The 15,678-nt window shown below is 46.1% G+C and overlaps 1 protein-coding gene and 1 non-coding gene across 2 annotated transcripts in view; one reads left to right on the top strand and one right to left on the bottom strand.

The window, feature by feature from the left end:
* ADAM10 (ADAM metallopeptidase domain 10) overlaps positions 1-15,678 on the bottom strand; it is a 122,396-nt gene that overhangs the window by 100,730 nt on the left and 5,988 nt on the right. The window lies entirely within an intron of this gene.
* Positions 3,543-3,679, top strand: LOC114813922. The gene has a single exon (XR_003761666.1). It is a non-coding gene; the product is annotated as a small nucleolar RNA SNORA7 (small nucleolar RNA).

Genomic DNA, 15,678 nt, shown 5'->3' with positions numbered 1-15,678 from the left:
TTACACTAAAATTTCCCAAGCGCTTAGTACAGTGCTCTGCACAGAGTAAGCACTCTATAAATACCACTGATTGACTCTCCCCCTTTCCAGCCATGCCACCACATCTTCTGGGTCCTCTCCTGGACTCTGGCGGAGGTGACGGTGGGTGGGGAACGTGTCTGCCAACTCTGTTGTGGCGAACTCTCCCAAGTGCTTAGTACAGTGCTCTGCCCATAGTAAACAGTCATTACCACTGATTGATTGATAGTGACGACAAGGAGGAGAAAGCTGGAGATTAGCCAGCTAGGGATTATTAGCTTCCTTCCTGATGCCAGCTGGTCACTGACAGAGTTAAGGGGTTGGTCACTAAGACAGCACTAGGCAGAGTAATAATAATAATTATGGTATTTGTTAAGTGCTTACTATGTGACAGGCACTGTTCTAAGCCCTGGGATAGATACAAGATAATCAGGTTGAACACAGTTCCTGTCCCACACAGGGCTCCCACTCTTAATCCTCAATTTCCAGCTGAGGGAACCGAGGCACTGAAGTTAAGTGACTTGCCCAAAGTCACACAACAGACAAGTGATGGAGCCGGGATTAGAACCCATGACCTTCTGATTCCCATGCCCGTGCTCTATCCACTAGGCCATGCTGCTTCCGTGAGTACGTAAAGGGCCCTTGCGGTTAAAAAGATCTTGACATTTATGAGGAAAAAGGCCCCAAGAATGGCAACGTCTTTCAATATCTGTAAAATCCCACAACTACCCTGGAATCTTTTACACTCCCAAATCCCCCAAACAGCTAAAACCCATGAAAATACACTCTGTGCTAACAATATATTTTCAAAATGCTTGACCAGGCTGAAAAAAACAAGGGTCTAAATGTTTCCCCTTGTAGAACTTGAAGTAGAACACATTGCCCTTCAGTGATGCGCTCTCGTGGGGTGCATCCCCCCAACCTACCTGAAGTTCCATAGCACTGATCCATCAGAGAGGCCAAAGGATTTCCCACAGAAAAGACACACGCCACGTAACAGTACAAATAATAGAGGGCTTGACAACGCTGGAGGGCATTTTCATAGGCAGCACATGTCAAAAAGAGAATCGGTAAACTTTGTTTCTGACCCTAGACCTTCTTTTATAGCCGGCTCATAATCAAAACACGAGAGGTGGTCATTTTTTAAATCACCATAATGGATTACCGAAAAGAAAAATCAGATTGAAAAAGCCTGCTCTTGAACAGTCCAGAGTTGCAGTATGTTTTTATATCTATATCTACACCCAGATAAATATAGATATATCTCAATCAATGGTATTTATTGAGTGCTTACTATGTGCAGAGAACCATGAGAAGCAGCATGTGAGAAGCAGCATGGCTTAGTGGAAAGAGTACGGGTTTGGAGTTGAAGGTCACGGGTTCTAATTCCCACTCCACTACTTATCAGCTGTGTGACTTTGGGCAAGTCACTTAACTTCTCTGTGCCTCAGTTACCTCATCTGTAAAATGGGGATTAAGACTGTGAGCCCCACGTGGGACAATCTGATTACCCTGTAGCTACTCCAGCGCTTAGAAGAGTGCCTGGCACGTACTAAGCACTCATTATTATTATTCTTAACCATACTAGGTGCTTGGGAGAGCCCAATACAAACAGAGTTGGTAGATACGTTCCTTGTCCACAAGGAGTTTATATCCTAAAAACTTTGTCTAAAAAAGGCATCAATGGCTACTGGCTTGTGAACAGTGACTGGAAACAAAATATCCCCTCTGGTCAGAAACCTCCTCTTCTTCTTATCCCTCACCTCCAATCCATGGATCCATGGAATTTACTGAACGCATACTGTGTGCAGAGCACTGTGTTAAGCACTTGGGGGAGTACAATACGACTTGGTTGGAGGACACAATTCCTTCCCAATTTCTGGAATTCCTTTCATCTTCCACGATGGACAAAAGGTCCCCTCAATATCTTTCAAGTCTAATCCCTACATGGAGTACAGCTTGATTGCAAACAATAAGAACTGCAGGTGGGGTTGGGGGTGTTAGGGGATCAAAGGTGAGAAGGAAAACTGAGGTGGTGCTGGGGAAACTGGAGAGGGCAAATCGGGATGGGCCATGAGGATCCCGGGTCGTCTTCTGCACGAGAAAAAGGGCTCCAAGCGGGACTTGTGAATAATAATAATTGTGGCATTCATTGAGCGCTATGTGCCAAGCACCGTACTAAGCGCTGGAGTGGATACCAGATCATCAAGTCCCAAAAGCAACTCCCAGTATAAGCAGAACAGGGACAGACTTCCCATTTTGCAGAGAGACCTGCGGAGCAGAAGCAAAGTGATTTAATAATGTTATTTGTTAAGCGCTTAATAGGTGCCGAGCACTGTTCTAAGCGCTGGGGGAGAAACAGGGTAATCAGGTTGTCCCACGTGGGGCTCACACACCTTTAATCTCCATTTTACAGATGAGGGAACTGAAGCACAGAGAAGTTAAGTGACATGCCCACAGTCACACAGCTGACAAGTGGCAGAGCTGGGAGTCGAACTCATGACCTCTGACTCCGAAGCCCAGGCTCTTTCCACTGAGCCATGCTGCTTCTCCAAAGTCACATTTACCCAAGGTCACACAGCGGGCAAGCGGCAGAGCCAGGATTAGAACCCCGGTCCTAACTGCCAGACCTGGGCTCCTTCCATTCGGCCCCACTGCTCCCAGAGAAAGAGCAAGGAGATGGAGACTTTTACTCTCCCTGCCAGAAAGCGGGGGACTGAGCCAAAAATGGAGAGAAGGAGTGAAGAAGGAACACGGGTAGGCTGCACCCAAAACGAAAGCGTGAGTTCTAATTTCCAGGAACATGGAATTTTTACAACCCTCTCTGGCTGCGCCTCTTTTCTAACAGGGTCTCAGAATGGAAACTGGGTGAGAAACCCCCAAACTATATGATTTCTGGGGACGACTAAGCTAGATTCTCTCAACTATTTCCGAGGAAATCACGACCCTCTTAAACCTTTAGGGTAGCTCTGAGGTTACCCTAAGAACTATTATACCCTAAGAACTATTATTTTACGGATAGAAGCAGTGTGGCCTAGTGGAAAGAGCCCAGTTACTGAAGGTACATCACCTCCAAGAGGCCTTCCCTGACTAAATCCTCCTTTCCTCTTCCTCCACTCCATTCTGCATCACCCTGACTTGCTCTCTTTATTCATTCCCCACTCCCAGCCCCACAGTACTTATGTCCATATCTGTCATTTATTTCTATTAGTGTCCGTCTTCTCCTCTAAACTCATTATGGACAGGGAACGTGTCTGTTTAATGTTATAACTGTACTCTCCCAAGCCCTTAGTACAGTATTCTGCATACAGTAAGGACGCAGTACGACTGAATGAATGAGCCAGGGGACCTGGGCTCTAATCCCAGCTCTGCCGCGTGTTGGTTGTGTGACCTTGGTCGAGTCACTTTACTTCTCTGTCCCTCAGTTACTTCATCTGTAAAGTGGGGATTAAGGCTGTGAGCACTCATGTGGGCCAAGGACTGTGTTCAACTTGATTATTTCTCGTGTATCTACTCCGGTTCTTTCCCTTTCAGTGTCGCACCTGGAGAGTTTCCAGTCCTCTACCAGTCTCGATTATGGGAGGGAGAGTCAAGCAGAGGCCTATCCATTCCATTCCTAGCTTACCAGTGGCTAGCGAGTGGAAGACCATCTGCTACAAGTCATAACTCACCCGTGCTGGGCAGCAGCAGCCTGGGAGAGAGTCGAGGGTGGAGACTCAAGTTGACTGCGCGGAAGGAGGCGACGGTAAACAAGTAGTCGCAGACTACTTGTCCTGTTGTGTTCTGCTTGGCTTTGCTGTCTGTCTCCCCCGTTTAGGCTGTAAGCCCATTACTGGGCAGGGATTGTCTCTCTTGCCGAATTGTACATTCCAAGCACTTAGTACAGTGCTCTGCACATAGTAAGCGCTCAATAAATACTATTGAATGAACTGAATGAATAAACCACTTTGAAATTTTGACCAAGAAAACTTGATGCAGGTGGAGGTGGGGCATTCTGGGAGAGAGGCGTCCATGAAGTCGCTACGGGTAGAAAATGACTGGATGGCATAAGACGAGACTCCAGTACTTAGTACGGTGACTGGCTCATAGAAAGCACTTAAATACCATAAAAAATTGAAAAAAAAATTCCACAGCCGAGAGTGATGACCACAAGCAAGTGGCAGGATCTCACTCAGAGCCTTCTTCACCTAACATTCTAGCAGCCCTGTTTCTCAGTGCCCTGACTACAGGAACTTAATGACTTTTAAAAGTGCCCTTAATGGATTACCTATGTACCCTGCCTTTGTGGGTTCTGCATTAGCAATAAAGTCCCATTCAACCTTTACATCCTGAACCAGAATTCCAACTCTTCTGGGATAGTGGATCAGCAATAAAAGCCCAGGAGCTGAGGTGAGGGTTGCCCTGCCCAGCAGTCTAAAGATCTGCCCAAGTCAAGCAATCAATTAATTTCTAGTTTTTTGGGTGTTTTTTTTAAATACTTGTTAAACTCTTACTGTTCAAAGTGCTGGGGTAGGTACAAGTCAATTAGATTCAGTCATTCAATCGTATTTATTGAGAGCTTTCTGTGTGCAAAGCACTGTACTAAGCGCTTGGGAGAGTACAATATGACAATAAACAGATACATTCCTTGCCCGCAACAAGCTTACAGTCCAAGACCCTTGTCCAAGGCCCTTTCCATCAGCCGGAATGAAACTATATTATGCCCCTCCAATCCAAGAGAGCCAATATCAAATTAAAAGGACCTGGGTATGGGAAAAAAAGCTAAGACCAAAACACTTCCACTAACAAGCCCTTCTTACTTTGCGTCTCCAGCACTTCTCCAAATCAGACACATGGGATAAACACACACAGTCTCAGTCTCACAAGGGGCTCATAGTCTAAAGTAGGAGGGAGAACAGGAATCGTAACCCCATTTTAGAGTTGAGGAAACTGAGGCCCGGAGAAGTTAAACGACTTGCCCAAGGTCGCCCACCAAGCAATTGGCAGAGCCAGGATTAGAACGCAGTTCCTCTGACTTTCAGGCCCATGCTAGACAACTGTAGCTGCATCCTCACTGGCTCTCCACCTCCTATCCATCGCTCCAATCTACGCCTTCCTCAACCAGTCGCTCGGATTGTCTTTTAAAATGTTCTTCCCAAAGCCTTCAGGGGTTATCCACTCTTCTCCACAACAAACCAAAATGCCTCACGGTTGGATTCAAGGCATGCCGACAACTCACTCTCCGTTTCCACATTTTCTCCTCCTGCACCTGAGCTTGCCCTCTCTGCTTCTCCCAGGTTCACCTTCTCACTGTGCCTTGCTTCCGATTCTGCCTTCCCCAACCCCTGGCTTCACACTCTTCCTCCTGCCTCAAACTCCCACCAACTCCCAACTCTCATCTTCATCATCAAAGGCACTTATTGAGCACTTATTGTGTGCCGAGTGCTTGGGAGAGTACAACAGAGTTGGTAAACACCAGCTCTCCCCTCCCCCCACCTTCTGGGCCTTCTGAAATGTTACCTCTTCCAGGAAGTTGGCCTAGGTTAACTTTCTTCCTCCCCTAATTACATCCTTCCAACTATCATCTCAGCACTCTGGCATTCACAACAGATCATTCTCCCCATCTTCAAGGTCCCACTGAAATATCTTCTCCTCTAAGTAGCCTTCCCTGATTTATTTGTCTGCACTTTCCCTTCGTACCACACCACCTATAACTTGAGCCTATTCTCACCTCACAGCGCACACTGCATACCCTTAATTCTCTGTCGCTTCTCCTCTCTCTAATTAAACATAAAGTCTTTTTCCCTTATAAGACCGCCAACTGCTTGAGGACAGGGATTGTGGGTACTTACTCCATTTTATTATTAACTAATCGTATTTATTAAGCGCTTACTTTACTCTCCTAAGCAAGTGTACTGTGTTATGTACTAAGTACAGTGCTCTATAAAATTCCAATGATTAACTGCACTTTGCATATTTTTACCTAAATACACTAATCACTTTATCTATAAAAAATTACATGTCTCCCCTGTTAAACTGTAAGCTCCTTGTGGGCAAGGAAAATCTATTGTAGTCTCCCCAGGGCTTAGTCCCCCTAGACTGTAAGCTCGATGTGGGCAGGGAATGTGCTTGTTTACTGCTGTACTGTACTCTTCCAAGCGGTTAATACAGGCTCTGCACATAGTAAATGCTTAATAAAAATGATAATGAATGAACAAATACCAATCAATTGTGCTTCACAGTGTCTGGGCAATTCAATAACCTACATATATGTATATGCATATATATAGATACATATATACATATAGAGATACATATATCTGTATATATATATGTGTGCATATATATATATGTATATACATATACATACTGTATGCTGTAAAATGTTGCTATCCCTTCCAAGGTTCCCTTTTATTCACAATTAGGTTTTCAGATCTAATCACTTAAACTGTGAGGTCTCGGTGGGACAGGGGCCTGTCTAATCTGTTTACCCTGTATTTACCTCAGCAAGCTTAATACCATTAATAGCCAGAGTTGAGGAAGAAAAAAAGGAGCATTGTTTTTATGATTTTGAAACTTTGCTTTCGCACTAAAAGGCCTAAAAGACCCCCATTTTGGTTGAAAATGGGTTTTCCTCATGTGAAAGTAGAAATCCTGACCATAGAACCTTCAGGATAATGTTCCGGAACTGGGAACCAGTGTTCCCGGGAAGTAGCGAGGCCTTGCGGAAGGAGTCCAGGCCTGGGAGGTCCTGGGCTACAATCCTGACTCCATCATGTCTGCTGTGTGACCCTGGGCAAGTCACTTCATTTCTCTGCACCTCAGTTTCCTCACCTGCAAAATGGGGATTCAATACCTGTTCCCCTTCCTACTCAGACTGTGAGCCCCATGATCAAAGGGAATAAGAAATGACTGTAAATAAGCAACCCACCCTCTGCAGAGTTAGAAGTGTGCAAACCTGAATAATAACAATCCATGAGGACCCTTCCTTTAAAAGCACTTCCATTAAAAAACCATGCCCACATAACCCCCAAAATATTTTTCCACAGAAACTATCTACCCAGAGTTGAAACCTGAAAGACAAAATGTCTCAAGGAAATCCGTTGCCAGCTCTTTATAGTTTGAAACGTGAGCACAAGAGCACAAATTACAAGAGCACCCATGAACGAAGAATCCTTAAAAAATTCTGACTCCTTTCATTTCATATTGAATTTACAAACACCGTTTCCCAGGATACTAAACGTGTGCTTTCAATCCATAGCACAAAATTCCCAAGATCAAGGGGTTCACCCCGCTCCAGTTCTGGAGCACACAAAATTAGATACATGTACTTTTTTAAATATCTTTTTACTGTTTGGATGTCTTTGAGAGAGGGTTTATCCTTCTTCCTTGCCTGAAAATTTCAAGCCTGACCTGTCCCGGGTTTTGACCTACCCATCACTGTCACGTTAGGCCTGGTTTGATATCATACTATAAATACTATAGCTTGATTGATCATTGCCAGCTGTTGCGGGGGTTGGGTAGGAGCTGGGGGAGGGGGAAACGACAAAATATTAGGCCCCTGGTAATTTAATCAGAAGAAAGATTTGTTTTTTCCTCCCTAGGAACATCCAATCCCCAGGCTCCTGGATGCCGGGTGTTTCAGTAACCCTCTCATTCATTCACTCATTCAATCATATTTATTGAGCGCTTACTGTGTAAAGAGCACTGTACTAAGCACTTGGAAAGTACAATTCGGCAACAGACAGAGCCAGTGCCTGGTAGAGTCCTGTAGTAATAATAACTCCCATCTTCCCAACTCCCTCCTTCAAAACCCTCCTTAAAAAATAAAAATCACACTTCCTCCAAGAGGCCTTCCCTGACTAAACACTTATTTCCCCTCTCTGCCCTGTCCTCTGAGTTCTATATGCATCTGGCTGGGTGCCCCTTGAACACTTTGATGGCCTAGTGGAATAAAGCCAAGGCCTGGGAGCCAGAGGTCCTGGGTCAAATCCCAGCTCAGCCACTTGCCTGCTGCGTGACCTTGGACAAGTCACTTCCTTTACTGAGCACTTGGGAGAGTACCACGCAACAGAGTTGTTAGTCATGTTACCCACCCACGATGAGCTTACAGTCTAGAAGGGGAGGCAGAGGTTAATATAAATAACCGCCGGGAATGAGATATACTTGGGTTCCTCTGTTTTTGGTTTTACCTCCTAGTGATAGTTAAAAACAGGAAAGTTTTGATCCCCTTCCTGTTTAGTCTAGCAGGGGATCCCACCCCTCAATCAAACCGAGGCCTCAAACTCTCTCCTCCCTCCCCTTCCTTCCTGCCCCCCAAAGTTCCCCGCTTAATCCTTGGCTGTTCTGCTCGTTAATTAACAGTTAACTGAGGCTTTTGTTAAACACAGAACAGCCCCAAAGCTCCTCATCTCAGATCAAAACCTGCTTTCCTTTGCATGGCTACGGGCAATGTGCTCTTAAGGGAGTCTCTTTTGTTGTTCAAGGCAGGGGGCTGGAAATCAAATCAATGGCATTTACTGAGCGCTTGCAGTGTGCAGAGCACTGAACTAAGCGTTTGGGAGAGTGTACTATAGACATGACGAGGATGATGGTATTTGTTAAGCTCTATGTGCCAAGCACTGGGGCAGAGACAAGGTAATCAGGCTGTCCCACGTGGGGCTCACAGTTTTAATCCCCTTTTTACAGATGAGGGAACTGAGGCCCAGAGAAGTGAAGTGACTTGCCCAAGGCCACACAGCAAAGTGACAGAGCTGGGATTAATATTCCCTGACCACAATGAGCTCATCATACATAAATTCTCTTGATACGCGATTCTACCATAAAGGTAATGTGTCTTTATTCATTCAATTCAGTCGTACTTCTCTGTGACTCAGTTCCCTCATCTGTAAAATGGGGATTAAGAATGGGAGTCCCATGTAGGACAGGGACTGTGTCCATTCTGATTAGCTTTTATCTACCCCAGCGCTTAGTACAGTGACTGGCACACAGTAAGCGTTTTATAAATACCATTATTGGCCCCACCTCTAGACTCTTAGCTCCTTGTGGGCTGGGAGTCCGTTCGCCAACTCTGTTATGACACACTCTCCCAAGTGCTTAGTACAGTGCTTTGAACACAGTAAGCACCCAATAAATACCGCTGATTGATGGATAAGCTCCGTGCTAAACTCTGGGTAGGGAATACAAAAGGGGGCCCGTCCCATCCCTTCTAAACAAGGAGGGTGGAGAGGAACAAAAATTCCATCAATCAATAGTATTCACTGAGCAACAACTAAGAGCAAAGCACCCAGAGGTCTGAACTGGGCAGTCAGTAAGTGGGGGCTGTGATCCCAGATCTACTGATGGCCTACCATGTGATCTCGGGCCTCAGTTTCCTCATCTGTACAATGGGGATCGAGCAATCAATCAATCAATGGGAAGCAGCGTGGCTCAGTGGAAAGAGCCCGGGCTTCGGAGTCAGAGGTCATGAGTTCGACTCCTGGCTCTGCCACTTGTCAGCTGTGGGACTGTGGGCAAGTCACTTCACTTCTCTGTGCCTCAGTTACCTCATCTGTAAAATGGGGATTAACTGTGAGCCTCACGTGGGACAACCCGATTACCCTGTATCTACCCCAGCGCTGATAACAGTGCTCTGCACATAGTAAGCGCTTAACAAATACCAACATTATTATTATCAAACAACCGATGGTATTTACTGAATGCTTACTTATGTGCAGAGCACTGTTCTAAGGGCTTGGGAGAGAAGCAGCATGGCCTAATGGATTGATCTTGGGCCTGGGAGTGAGAAGGTCATGGGTTCTAATCCCAGCCCCGCCACGTGTCTGCTGTGTGACCCTGGGCAGGTCGCTTCACTTCTCTGGGCCTCAGTTACCTCATCTGTAATATGGAGACTGAGACTGTGAGCCCCACGTGGGACAGGGACTGAGTCCAACCCAATTTGCTTGTATCCACCCCAGCGCTTAGTACAGTGCCTGGCACGTAGTAAGTGCTTAACAAATACCATAATTACTATTATTTCTGTACGAGGAAGTGAAATGGAATCTGCAGGCAGGTGAAGCCCGGACTGAAAGGATAGAGCCACCTTTTGGCCAGGAAAACTTTCCCACCTCATTGGTCCCCACCAGCAGAAAAGCCGGAAATGATCAGGAGACCAGCTAAGGCAGGTCCTCATCATCTTAACAACTTGTGGTATTCCAGTGCTTACTGTGTGCCAAGCATTGTGCTAAGCACCGGAGCAGAGACTGTAAACCCGATGTGGGCAAGGACTGTCTCTATTGCTGAACTGTACTTTCCAAGCGCTTAGTACAGTACTCTGCACAGAGTAAGCACTCAATAAATACGCCTGAATGAATACAAGGCAATCAGATCCCAACTAGGGCTCACGGTCTAAGGAGGAGGAGAGCAGGTAACGAATCCCCATTTTGCAGATGAGGGCACTGAGGCCCGGACAGGTAAAGTGGCTTGTCTAAGGTCACACAGCAGGTAAGTGGCGGAGCTGGGATTAGAACCCAGGGCCTCTGACTCCCAGGCCTGGGCTCTTTCCAGTAGGCCGACGCTGCTTCATCCCCTAGCTCATCCGGTGTCTGCCTGCTTTGGGAAAGAGGCAGAGAGGACGAAAAGAGGAGATCCAGAGCAAATAAGAGGAGAAGAGATTTGATTCGGAGAGGGAGGAAGAGAAGGTGTGTCCTAGAGAAGGATGGGAAGGGAGACATATGAGGAGGGAGAGGAGACAGAAGTGCTAAAATATCATGAATGTTTCATGCTACCAGCTGCTAGGATTTCTAAAGCAAGAGGAAAATTATAGTGCAGTTCACACTGTGTCTTTCATCTACCCATAGGCACCTGGAGAACCAGTGAGGGAGAGGCAGGAGGAGAGAATTACTGCTATTTCCTCCTCTCCCCAACGGCTGGCACAATGCGTGCCCAGTGTGAGGGGGGGAAAAGGGTATCCCCAGAGGGCCTCAGGTGGACCTTGATCCTTAGATTGTTGCCAGGGAATCTCAGGTACAATTAAAAAAACAGCTGAATTAATTGTGGAGGCCAGAGATCTAGAACTGCCAGGGAGTGATCAATTGCGGGTATTTATTGGGTGCTTGTAATAATCATCATGGTATTTGTTAAGCGCTTACTATGTGCCAGGCACTGTACTAAGAACTTGGGTGGATACCAACAAATTGAGTTGGACACAGTCCCTGTCCCACATGGGGCTCACAGTCTCGATCCCCATTTGACAGATGAGGGAACTGAGGACCAAAGAAGTGAAGTGACTAGTCGAAGACAAGTGGCTCAGTAGAAAGAGCCCGGGCTTGGGAGTCAGAGGTCATGGGTTCGAATCCTGGCTCTGCCACTTGTCAGCTGTGTGACTGTTACCGATTTGTACATTCCAAGCGCTTAGTACAGTGCTCTGCACATAGTAAGCGCTCAATAAATACTATTGAGTGAATGACTGTGGGCAAGTAACTTCACTTCTCTGTGCCTCGGTGACCTCATCTGTAAAATGGGGAATAAGACTGTGAGCCTCACATGGGACAAACTGATTACCCTGTATCTACCCCAGCACTTAGAACAGTGCTCTGCACACAGTAAGCGCTTAACAAATACCAACATTATTATTAAGTGGCGAACCTGGATTAGAACCCACGACCTTCTGACTCCCAGGCCCGGGCTCTAGCCACTAGGCCATGTTGCTCTTTGGCCTTCTATCTCTTGGCTCTCATTTGTTCATTCAATCATATTTCTTGAACCCTTACTGTGTGCAGAGCACTGTACTAAGCACTTGGGAAAGCACAATACAACAATAAAAAGTGACATTCGCTGGCTTTATACGGGTGCTTATCAATGACTAACATACCCAGGGCTTGCCAAGCGTAGTTATCTTGAAAGGAGACAGCACCATCACTCCTGTCCTTCAGTACACTACTAAGAGGCTACCCGAATTTTACAAATCTTAGACTGACAACAGTTTAAGCGATGCTTTTCTTCTCCCGGGAGATTTTGCTGCATTCGACAACTTCATCAATAGCAACACAGTCGCTGCTGGGAAACAGTCAACTCACCCTCCACTAAAAAACAGAAAAACAAAAAAAACCCCACCAAAACATTAAAACCCGACAGTTATACAGAAAGTGGAAATGTCAGATGAGAACGTGTGCCTGAGTTAAAAGAAGGCAGCCGCACACCCACGTACGTAAAGTGAGTGGTTCTCTGTGAGTGGTGGAGATAAAGCTGAGCTCAGAAAGTTAGTTTGGCTGGATAACAGGCTGTCAAGATTTTTTGCTAGTCACGGTAGTAATAACCGTGCTATCTGTTAAGCGCTCACTATGTGTCAGACACTGTACTAAGCACCAAGATGGAGGCAAGCAAATGGGGTTGGACACAGTCCCTGTCCCCCATGGGGTTCACAGTCCCGATCCCCATTTGACAGATGAGGTAAACAAGCATAGAGAAGGGAAATGACTTGCGCAAGGCCACCCAACAGACGAGTGGCAGAGCTGGGATTAAAACCCAGGACTTTCTGATCTCCCAGGCCCGTGCTCTTCCGGAAGAATTTCTCCGATTTGAACTGCTGGAGCCCTTTAGAGGGAAAAGGATATCCAAAATGATTGTGTTACTTCTGTCAGGTCCGAGTTGGGTTTTTTAAATGGTATTTGTTAAGCGCTTATTATGGGTCAGGCACTGTACTGAGCGCTGGGGTAGAGTCAAACTAATCAGGTTGGACATGGCCCTTGGCCCACATTCGACTCATGGTCTTAATGAGAAGCAGCGTGGCTCAGTGGAAAGAGCCCAGGCTTCGGAGGCAGAGATCATGGGTTCGAATCCTGGCTCTGCCACTTGGCAGCTGTGTGACTGTGGGCAAGTCACTTCACTTCTCTATGCCTCGGTTACCTCATCTGGAAAATGGGGATTAACTGTGAGCCTCATGTGGGACAACCTGATTACCCTGTATCTCCCCCAGCGCTTAGAACAGTGCTCTGCACATAGTAAGCGCTTAACAAATACGAACATTATTATTATTATTATGAATCCCCTATTTCCAAATGAGGTAAGAGGCCAAGGGAAGTGATGTGACTTGCCCATGGTTACACAGTAGGCAAATGGCAAAGCCAGGGCTAGGACCCAGGTCCTCTGACTCCCAGGCCCGGGCTCTAGTTGCTCGGTTGATCATATTTACTGAGAACTTACTGTGTGCAGAGCACTGTACTAAACGCTTGGGAGAGTACAATAGAACAGAGACATTCCCTGCCCACAATGAGACTGCAGTCTAGAGGGCTCTCTCCAATGGACCATCCCAAAGGTTTGTGCAATTCTGTGTTGGGAGCTGTCAACTGGATGGTCCAAGTGAACCCAAGTCCTAAATCCAAGAACTGAGGCTCCCATAACAATAATAATAATAATAGTATTTGTTAAGCACTTACTATGTGCCAGGCACTTTACTAAGGGCTGGGGTGAATACAAGCAATAGGGTTGGACACAGTCCCTGTCCCGCACTGGGCTCGAAGTCTTCATCGCCATTTTACAGACGAGGTAACTGAGGCACAGAGAAGTGAAGTGACTTACCTAAGGTCACACAGCAGACAAGTGGTGGAGCAGGCACTAGAACCCAGGACCTTCAGACTCCCATGCTCCTGCTCAATCCCATGCTACGCTGCTTCATATCCCACCCTCAGCCAAGCAATAATATGCAACTGAAAACTTTTGCTGCCATGAACCTTTTTGAAATGCTTAACTTTAACTATTACCATATTGAATTCTATTGGGGCAGATGATACTCCTCTAGATGTCTGTCTTCCGCAGCGAGAATGAGAATCTAATTTCCCTACATTTTCCCCAGCCCTTCACACAATACTTTGTTATAATAAGCACCTGATGAATGTTTCGCAACGAAGAAAAAAAATGTGAACGTTAAATGATCATCTTCAAACTGGGTTATCACACATATGAAAATACAATTTTAGTAGAAAAATGGATGGGGGCCCTGAAATACAGCATCGAAGAAGTCACCCCCGTGATTTTGCTGTTCACTTCAGTACAAAACAATTCCACTCTTATTACCTTTGACTAAAAGTAAATAAGCCCTAAGTGCTTTGATTCTCACCCCAATGCCCAGAGCACTTACAAATCTATCCTTTTATCGATCAGTGATTATTGACTGACGCCGTACTGTGTGCAGAGCACTGTAGTAAGCGCTGGGGGTGGGCTGTGGGGAGTACAAGACAACAGAGTTAGTAGACACCTTTCCTGTGCTACCCTTCCGTTTCTTCCTCCATCTGTAATTTATTTAACTGTCTGCCATCCCCACTGGATTGTAAACTCCTTGAGGCTGCAATCGGGGTTCCCAACTCCAATCAATGATATTTATTGAGCACATTCTGTGTGCAGAGCACTGTACTAAGTGCTTGGGAGAGTACAATACAATAGACCTCGGGCAAGTCACTGAGATTCTCTGTGTTTCTCTGTAAAATGCAGATTAAGCCTGTGATCCCAATGTGGGACAGGGATTGTGTCCAACCTTATTAGCTTATATCTATCCCAATGCCTAGCACGGTGCCTGGCACCTAGTAAGTGCTTAAGATTAAAGCAAGAATTTTAAGATTAAAAATAGAGTTGGTAGACTGCACCCCTGCCCTCAGAGAGCTTATAATCTAGGCACAGAGAAGTTAAGTGACTGGTCAAGGTCACACAGCAAACGAGTGATGGGGCCGGGATCAGGAACCAGGTCTTTCTGACTTCCTGGCCCGTGTTCTAACCACAAGACCACACCGTTCTGATGGATAGATCCACCTTAAATCTTTGTGTAATGCTTGGCATACGGTAAATGCTTAACAAAATGTTTATCCTCATACTCTGTTGTTTCCCCTACCTGTAATTTATTTAAACACCTGTCTCACAAACTAGACTGTAAACTCCTGAAGGGCAAGGATTGTTGATTTACACTCTTGTAGTCTCTCACGCATTTAGAACAGTGCCCTGTTACAATCGAAGTATTTGATGAATCCCACAGACTGACAGTCCAGTGTTTGCACCTTTTAGAGGCTCATGATTGCTTGAGAGGGCCCAGTTGGACATCAATCAATGGTACCTGAGCACTTACTGTGTGCAGAGCACTGTACTAAGCACTACGGTACCACAGAATTTGGTAGACATGTTCCCTGCGCTCAAGGACCTCACCGCCCAAAGGGAGAGACAGACACAACAACAAATTAGGGACACAAACATAAATGCTGCGAGGCTGAGGATGGAGCGCCTATCAAGAGAAGTAGCGTGGCTCAGGGCTTGGAGTCAGAGGTCATGGGTTCGAATGAATCCGCCCCCTCTCAGCTGTGTGACTGTGGGCAAGTCACTTCACTTCTCTGTGCCTCAGTGACCTCATCTGGAAAATGGGGATTAACTGTGAGCCTCACGGGGGACAACCTGATTACCCTGTATCTACTATGTGCTCTGTACATAGTAAGTGCTTATCAAATACCACAATTATTATTACTACTATTATCAAGTGCTTCAAGGGCGTAAATCCAACTGCCCAGGCAGTGCAGAAGGAAGAAGGAGTACAGGAAAGAAGGGCTTAGTCAGGGAAAGCCTCTCGGAGTTGTGATTTTAACAGGGGTTCGAAGGTGGGGAGGAGGGTGGTCTATCAGCCACGGAGTGGGAGGGAGTTCCTGGCCAGATAAGACGGGTGAGTAA

Source organism: Ornithorhynchus anatinus, chromosome 8 (genome assembly GCF_004115215.2).
Source record: "Ornithorhynchus anatinus isolate Pmale09 chromosome 8, mOrnAna1.pri.v4, whole genome shotgun sequence".
NCBI lineage: Eukaryota > Metazoa > Chordata > Mammalia > Monotremata > Ornithorhynchidae > Ornithorhynchus > Ornithorhynchus anatinus.
This window is presented reverse-complemented; position numbering and strand designations above follow the sequence as displayed.